Genomic DNA, 9,724 nt, shown 5'->3' on the forward strand with positions numbered 1-9,724 from the left:
GAAACCAAATCATGTTTACAAACTTCACAAAGCTCTTTATGGTCTTAAACAAGCTCCTAGAGCATGGTATAAATGCTTGACCAAGTTCCTTACTACAAGTGGTTTTGAAATTGGTAAAATTGATTCTACTCTTTTTACTAAAAGGGTTAATGGAGAACTATTTGTATGCCAAATTTATGTTGATGACATCATATTTGGTTCAACTAACCCTCTCTTTAGTGAAAAGTTTGGAAAGCTAATGTCAGAGAAGTTTGAGATGTCTATGATGAGTGAACTCAAATTCTTTCTCGGGTTGCAAATCAAGCAAACTAAGGAAGGTACATTTGTCTCTCAAACAAAGTACACCAAGGACTTATTCAAGAAGTTCAATATGCAAGAATGCAAAGGTATGTCTACACCCATGCCTACTAGTGGACATAATGATTTGACAAAGATGGTGAACCGGTTGATCAAAAGGTTTATCGCTCTATGATTGGTTCATTGTTATACCTATGTGCTTCACGTCCCGATATTATGCTAAAGTGTGTGCATGTGTGCACGATATCAAGCTGCTCCTAAAGATTGTCATCTTAAGGCTGTGAAAAGGATAGTGAGATATTTAATCCATACACCAAATTTTGGCATTTGGTATCCTAAGAGGTCTTCTTTTGATCTTGTTGGCTATTCCGACTCAGATTATGCCGGAGACAAGGTTGATAGAAAGTCCACTTCGGGTACTTGTCAATTTCTTGGTAGATCTCTTGTGTCTTGGTCTTCCAAGAAACAAAACTCGGTATCCTTATCCACCGCCGAAGCGGAATACATTGCCGCTGGTTCATGTTGTGCTCAATTACTTTGGATGACCCAAACTCTTAAAGATTATGGGATTTATGTGAAACATGTTCCACTGCTTTGTGACAATGAAAGTGCTATCAAAATTGGTCATAATCCTGTACAACATTCTCGAACTAAGCATATTGAAGTTCGTCATCATTTCATTCGAGATCATGTTGCTAAGGGTGACATCAATCTTAAGCATGTTCGCACCGATAAGCAATTAGCGGATATATTCACTAAACCGCTTGATGAGAAAGTGTTTTGCAGGTTGAGAGGAGAATTGAACATCCATTGATGCTTCGAACTTGGAGTAGAAACTCCATTGGATACATGCAAGACATGAGCTTATAACTAATCCATGATGTATCTCTTATGATAACTATCTTATGTCTTGGATATATTTGCACCTTGCATGTTGTCTAACCCATGTAGGTGCTTGGTTGAATCTAATTCCATGAGATTGCGACTCACTCACATCCTGAGCAATCTCTACAAGACCAAGACTCTACACAATAGTGGTTGAAGACAAGGAAGCACAAAACCATTCAAACATATCCTTTGACAAAATCTATGTTAAGCTTCATGATTGTCATTTTTGGATAAACAAGTGCTCTTCCTTGCAAGAACTAACCCATGTAGGTAGATGAACTCAAACTCCAAGTGGTGCTCCCAACTCTTGATGAACTACATCAACCCTGAGCACCCACACAAGTTCAACTACATGAGCAAGAACCACATCACCACCCAAGGTATGTCATTCCATCTTAGAGAAGCTTTACTCCAAGACATGAGTCAAAGCAACTCAACAAGATGTGAATACATCAAGATGCTTAAACGAAAAATGGTAATCCCATTTTTAGCTTAAACGATGAGTATGACCTATGATCAAGTGTCCTCACTTGACTCCTAAGTCAATATACTCTCACATAGGTGACTATGTCACCGCCCAATTCTAGATGAAGTTCTCTTGTGTTCTTTTCTGAGTTATTGCATTTGTCCCTTGCATATTTGTTTCCTTCTTTTCTCAAACAAAACAAAAAAAACTTCATCTAGAAACTTTCACTTCTTTTCTTTTTGTTCTTGTTCTGCATATTTCTGCATCAAATTCCTTGCAAATCCTTCACCTAATTCTTTGCAAATCTTTGTGAGATCTTACTTGACTAATGAGCTGAGGTGACAAGTGTTTTTCTCTGTGTAAACTCGGTTTCACCGACTTGCAAATTTCGGTCCAACCGAATCTTTCCGGTACCACCGAAATATGCCACTCGGTGCCACCGACTTTGCAATCAGAAAACCAATTTGTCACTTGTTCTACATTTCTTCTGATCCAGCTCCACTCAATGAATCTTGTCCTCCACAAGCATCACAATTTTATCCTCTGCTTTGTGCTGAATCTCAAGGACCAAACCTATTCGACGGATTCCAGGAAAAACCTTCTTGGAAATTGATGTCAAAGGGGGAGAGAGAGATCACATCAAAGCTTGTAGGAGAGAGAGATCACATCAAGGGGGAGAAACAGTCTCAAGGACCAAACCTACAAGAGAGAAAGTATTAAGGGGGAGAGAAAGTCTCAAGGATCCCAGATGTTGTTAAGGGGGAGAGAGAGATTTCCAGGGAGAGAAAAATACTCAAGGATCCCAGATGCTTGATGTTCAAGAGGACAGATGCCACATGTGTTCATATGAACTCATTTGAATTAAGTTCTATTCATATCCCTCTGCTCTGATTTTCTGTTTCCTATCTTCTCCCAATATCCCATGTAAGATTCAGGGGGAGCAAGACACCTAAGGGAAAAGAAATCAGCCAAATTCATTGCATATCTTTATTCTTGGGGACATGTTGAATCCAATGTGGTACCTTGTACTCACTCTCTACATGTCATCCCAGTCTTGGCATCCTTGTGGTTTCTTTTGTTTGCTCTGGCTAGTGGACGTACCTGTGTTATCTAACCTTGTTTGTGCAGGTTCATTCCATCCTAAGCCAACTCGAGACCACAAGGTAAGTATATGCATCAAAATCATGAGTATGAGGAGTTCTTGCTTATGTACATACTGTTTCCAAGAAGGATTCATGAGCATGAAGGTATTTTCCTTGATAATCTTTTGCTCTGATGCATATGGCCAAGATACATGTACACATTGCCTACTCTGTCATGTTTATGCTCTCACATGCCTCTATATTTCATATTTACATGAGTGCATACATGTAGGGGGAGCATATGCTTGCTACATGTTCTTCCAAAGCTTTACTTGCTGTTCTTTATATCTTTATCTAAAGCTTTGATGTATGTTGCCATCAATTACCAAAAAGGGGGAGATTGAAAGCACAAGTGCTCCCTAGGTGGTTTTGATAATTGATGACAACATATCTCTTGTTGGACTAACACTTCTATCTAGCATGTTTTAGATAAGTTCAACAATGGAGTGGCATGGACTAAAGGTTGTGGGAACTCCTTCAAGATGCTAAGGACAAGGGATTGGCTAAAGCTTTAAGCTCAAGACTCTTCACTTTTACATTTTAGTGATCCAAGATCACATTGAGTCCATAGGAAAAGCCAATACTATCAAGGAGGGATGAGGTGTTGCTTAATGAGCCTCTTGCTTCATGTGCTTAATGATATGCTCCAAAATTCTCAACTACTTTCCCATATCCACATATGACCTAAACCCTAAGCCAAACTCGGTCCTACCGATTCTTCTTATTCGGCGCCACCGAGTTTCTCCTGTCATAAGCCACTGCCAAACCCTAATCAGTTCGGTCTCACCGATGGGATCTCGGTCTCACCGAGATGGGCTTGCAAACTCTCTGTTACCCATTGCATTATTCTCGGTCCCACCGAGATATGCAATCGGTCCCACCGAGTTTGCTTGACCAAATCTCAGTTTCACTTATTACCCAAATCGGTCCCACCGAGTTTGAGTAATCGGTCAAACCGAGTTTTGGATTTACCCTAACCCTAGCACATCGGTCCCACCGAGTTGATCCAGTCGGTCCCACCGAAATCACTAACGGTCACTAGGTTTACATTTTCGGTCCGACCGAGTTTATTGATTCGGTCCCACCGAGATTGGAAAACTGTGTAACGGTTGGATTTTGTGTGGAGGCTATATATATACCCCTCCACCTCTTTCTCATTCTATGAGAGAGCCATCAGAACACACACATCATTCCAACCCATATGTTCTGAGAGAGAACCACCTACTCATGTGTTGAGACCAAGACATTCCATTCCTACCATATGAATCTTGATCTCTAGCCTTCCCAAGTTGCTTTCCACTCAAATCTTCTTTCCACCAAATCCAAATCCTATGAGAGAGAGTTGAGTGTTGGGGAGACTATCATTTGAAGCACAAGAGCAAGGAGTTCATTACCTACACACCATTTGTTACTTCTTGGAGAGTGGTGTCTCCTAGATTGTCTAGGTGTCACTTGGGAGCCTCCGACAAGATTGTGGAGTTGAACCAAGGAGTTTGTAAGGGCAAGGAGATCGCCTACTTTGTGAAGATCTACCGCTAGTGAGGCAAGTCCTTCGTGGGCGCTGGCCGTGGTGGGATAGACAAGGTTGCTTCTTCGTGGACCCTTTGTGGGTGGTTGCTTCTTCGTGGACCCTTCGTGGGTGGAGCCCTGTGTGGACTCGCGCAACCGTTGCCCTTGGGTGGAGCCCTTTGTGGACTCGCGCAACCGTTACCCTTCGTGGGTTGAAGTCTCCATCAACGTGGATGTAGGATAGCACCACCTATCCGAACCACGGGAAAAATATCCGTGTCTCCAATTGCGTTTGATCTCTCCAAACCCTTCGCTTTACATTCTTGCAAGTTGCATGCTTTACATTCCGCTGCTCATATACTCTTTGCATGCTTGCTTGATATGTATTGTGTGTGTTGAAATTGTGCCTAAATCCCACTTAAACCGAAAAAGTTTAAAAATTGCAACTTTAGCACTAAGTGTCTAATCACCCCCCTCTAGACACATCTACTTCTAGATCCTACATATGTATTTCCCTCGGATATGAAAGCAAGGTTATCGAACCAGTAGGAGAACCAAGCAACACAACGTAAACAACACCTGCACACAAATAACAAATACTCGCAACCCGACGTGTAAAAGGGGTTGTCAATCCCTTTCGGGTAATGGTGCCAGAAATTGGCAACGGACGTGAGAGAGTTGTAAATATTGATAGATCGAACGCCAAATAAAATAAATTGCAGCAAGGTATTTTTGTATTTTTGGTTTAGTAGATTAGAAAATAAAAGGCAAATAAAATAGATAGCGAAGGCAAATAATATGAGAAACTGACCCGGGGGTCGTAGGTTTCACTAGTGGCTTCTCTCAAGAAAAATAGCAAACGGTCGGTAAATAAATTACTGTTGGGCAATTGATAGAACTTCAAATAATCATGATGATATCCAGGAAATGATCATTACATAGGCATCACGTCCAAGATTAGTAGACCAACTCCTGCCTGGATCTACTACTATTACTCCACACATCGACCGCTATCCAGCATGCATCTAGTGTATTAAGTTCATGGAGAAACAGAGTAATGCAATAAGAACGATGACATGATGTAGACAAGATCTATCTATGTATAAATAGACCCTGTTGTTTTATCCTTAGTAGCAACGATACATACGTGTCGGTTCCCTTTCTCTCACTGGGATCAAGCACCGTAAGATCGAACCCACTACAAAGCACCTCTTCCCATTGCAAGATAAATAGATCAAGTTGGCCAAACAAAACCCAAATATCGGAGAAGAAATACGAGGCTATAAGCAACCATGAATATAAGATATCAAAGATACTAAAATAACTTTCATGGATATAAAAGGATAGATCTGATCATAAACTCAAAGTTCATCCGATCCCAACAAACACATCGCAAAAAGAGTTACATCAAATGGATCTCCAAGAGAGCATGTATTGAGAATCAAATGAGAGAGAGAGGAAGCCATCTAGCTACTAACTACGGACCTGAAGGTCTACAAAGAACTACTCACGCATCATTGGAGAGGCACCAATGGAAGGGGTGAACCCCTCCGTGATGGTGTCTAGATTGGATCTGGTGGTTCTGGACACTGCGGCGGCTGGAATTGATTTTCGTCGACTCGCCTAGGGTTTTTGGAATATTGGGGTATTTATAAAGCAAAGAGGCGGTCCGGGGGACACCAGAGGTGGGCACAACCCACCAGGGTGCGCCTGGGCCTCCTGGCGCGCCTTGGTGGGTTGTGCTCTCCTTGGAGCACCCCCCAGGCGCTTCCTTGGCCCATTAGGTTTCTTTGGGTCCATCAAAAATCTTCGTAAAGTTTCGTTGCATTTGGACTCCGTTTGGCATTGATTTTCTACGATGTAAAAAACATGCTAAAAATAGCAACTGGCACTTGGCACTATGTCACTAGGTTAGTACCAACAAATGATATAAAATGACTATAAAATGGTTATAGAACATCCAAGATTGATAATATAACAGCTTGGAACAATCAAAAATTATAGATACATTGGAGACATATCAGAGCCTCACGCCTTGGCTTGGGGACGACGTCTTGGCTAGGAGGTGGAGGAGGCGCACCGTGGGCCACATCGCCCATAAGGGTCGGTGTGGGTGGAAGCGAGCTGGACGGCGCAGGGAGCTCTCCCGCGGCACTAAGGAGCTTGGTGATGCGGTCCTGCCAGTCCTCGTAGAGGTCATCGGTTGGGCGATATCGCAGGAAATCGCATTCCATGAGCAATGCAGCCTGCGCGTTTGCCTGCCCTCAGTTGGTGTGGGATGATGAATCGGCCGCCGGAGTCAGCGAGGGGGTGGCGGTGTGCCCATCACGCCGCACAGAAGGCTGCAGCTACGAAGCCTTCTGCTCATGGGCCGCGGGGCCGGAGGCCGCGTTGGCCGCAGGCGATGGGGAATGGCAGGGAGCATTGTGGCCTACAGGTGCCGTCTGGGCGACGCGTGCGGCAAGGGCGGCCTGGCCCTCACCAAGAACTTGACGAGCATCAGCCATGGGAATGGCGAAACGTTGGCCAATCGACCGGAGTAATAGAGGCTCCGACGCACCCCCTACCTGGCGCGCCAAATGTCGGATTCGAAGCTCTGCAGACCCTTGATAGATTCGAACTCTAGGGTGCGTGCGAAGAACTCAACCTTCCCGGTCTGCTAAATCGTTGATCTCACGTCCTAGCTCAGTGAACTAGAAGGAAATGGAAGAAGGCAGTTTACCCAAGTTCGGGCAACCTTGCGGTGTAATACCCTACTCCTGCTTTGTGGTGGATTGGCCTCGAGGTGGGCTGAAGATGAACTAGTACAGTGGGAGAACAACCTCAGGAGGTGTGTTTGATACATCCATTTTGCATCATGCTTTTATATCAATATTTATTGCATTATGGGCTGTTATTTCACATTATGTCACAATACTTATGGCTATTCTCTCTTATTTTACAAGGTTTACATAAGGAGGGAGAATGCCGACAGCTGGAATTTCTGGGCTGGAAAAGGAGCAAATATTAGAGACCTATTCGGCACAACTCCAAAAGTCCTGAAACTCCATGGAACACCTTATAATAACTAATGAAAAATCCTCGCCAAAGATGAAGACCAGGGGGCCCACACCCTTCTCACGAGGGTGGGGGCGCCCCCCTAGGGCACGCCCCCTACCTCGTGGGTCCCCTGGTGGCTCTCCGATGACCATCTTCTCCTATATGAAGTATTTCGTCAAGAAAAAATAGGAAGCAACCTTTCGGGACGAAACTACGCCGCCACGAGGCGGAACCTTGGCGGATCCAATCTAGAGCTCCGGCAGAGCTGTTCTGCCGGGGAAACTTCCCTCCCAGAGGGGCAAATCATCTCCATCGTCATCACCAACACTCCTCTCATCGGGAGAGGGAAATATCCATCAACATCTTCATCAGCACCATCTCATGTCAAAACCCTAGTTCATCTCTTGTATCCAATTCTTGTCTCCAAGTCCGGGATTGGTGCTAGTAGTGTTAATTACTCCTTGTAGTTGATGCTAGTTGGTTTAATTAGTGGAAGATCATATGTTCAGATCCTTTATGCATATTAATACCCCTTTGATTATGAACATGAATATGCTTTGTGAGTAGTTATGTTTGTTCCTGAGTACAAGGGAGAATTCTTGCTATTATTAGTCATGTGAATTTGGTATTCGTCGATATTTTGATGAGATGTATGTTGTCTAGCCTCTAGTGGTGTTATGTGAACGTCGACTACATAACACTTCACCATTATTTGGGCCTAGAGGAAGGCATTGGGAAGTAATAAGTATATGATGTGTTGCTAGAGTGACAGAAGCTTAAACCCTAGTTTATGCGTTGCTTCGTAAGGGGCTGATTTCGATCCACATGTTTCATGCTATGGTTAGGTTTACCTTAATACTTTTGTTGTAGTTCCGGATGCTTCCAATAGAGGTTAATCATAAGTGGGATGCTTGTTCAAGTAAGAATAGCACCCAAGCACCGGTCCACCCACATGTCAAATTATCAAAGTACCAAACGCGAATCATATGAACATGATGAAAACTAGCTTGACGTTATTCCCACGTGTCCTCGGGAGCGCTTTTCCTTATATAAGAGTTTTTCCAGGCTTGTACTTTGCTAAAAAAAGGATTGGGCCACCTTGCTGCACTTTATTTACTTTTGTTATTTGTTGCTCGGTACAAATTATCTCATCACAAAACTATCTGTTACCACTTATTTCAGTACTTGCAGAGAATACCTTGCTGAAAACCGTTTATCATTTCCTTCTACTCCTCGTTGGGTTTGACACTCTTACTTATCGAAAGGACTACGATAGATCCCCTATACTTGTGGGTCATCAAGACTCTTTTCTGGCGCCGTTGCCGGGGAGTGAACCGCCTTTGGTAGGTGGAATTTGGTAAGGAAAAATTTATATAGTGTGCTGAAATTTACTGTCACTTGTTACAATGGAAAGTAATCCTCTGAGGGGCTTGTTCGGGGTATCTTCACCCCGACCAGTAGAGCAAAGAGTTGCTCCTCAACCTACTGAACCTATTGAAAATGAAATTCCTTATGAGTATCCTTCGAGTATAATAGAAAAAACTGCTAGCTAATCCTTTTACAGGAGATGGAACAAAGCATCCTGATGAACACCTAATATATGTGGATGAAGTTTGTGGATTATTTAAGCTTGCTGGTATTCCCGATGATGTTGCTAAGAAGAAGGTCTTCCCTTTATCTTTGAAGGGAGATGAATTTACATGGTATAGGCTATGTGATGATATGGGATCATGGAACTACAGAAGATTGAAATTGGAATTTCATCAAAAGTATTACCCTATGCATCTTGTTCATCATGATTGCAATTATATATATAATTTTTGGCCTCGCGAAGGAGAAAGCATCGCTCAATCTCGGGGGAGGCTTAAATCAATGTTATATTCATGCCCCAATCATGAGCTTCCAAGAGAAACAATTCTTCAAATTTTTTATGCTCGGCTTTCTGAAAATAATCGCACCATGCTCGATACTTCTTGTGCTGGCTCTTTTATGATGAAGACTATTGGATTTAGATGGGATTTATTGGATAGAATTAAACACAACTCTGAAGATTGGGACCTCGACAATGGTAAGGAGTCATGTATGACACCTAAGTTTGATTGTGTTAAATCTTTTATGGTTACAGATATTTTCCGTAAGTTTAGCACTAAATATGGACTTGATTCTGAGATAGTAGCTTCTTTCTGTGAATGTTTTGCTACTTATGTTGATCTCCCTAAGGAGAAGTGGTTTAAATATCATCCTCCCATAGAAGTAAAAGTAGATGCACCTATTAAAGTTGAAGAAAAGACTGTCACTTATAATGATCCTTTTGTTCCTACTTGTTATGTGAGAAACCACCTTTCCCTGTTAGGATAAAGGATCATGCTAAAGCTTCAACTGT

The sequence above is a fragment of the Triticum urartu genome, chromosome 4 (assembly GCF_003073215.2).
Source record: "Triticum urartu cultivar G1812 chromosome 4, Tu2.1, whole genome shotgun sequence".
In the NCBI taxonomy this organism is placed as follows: Eukaryota; Viridiplantae; Streptophyta; class Magnoliopsida; order Poales; family Poaceae; genus Triticum; species Triticum urartu.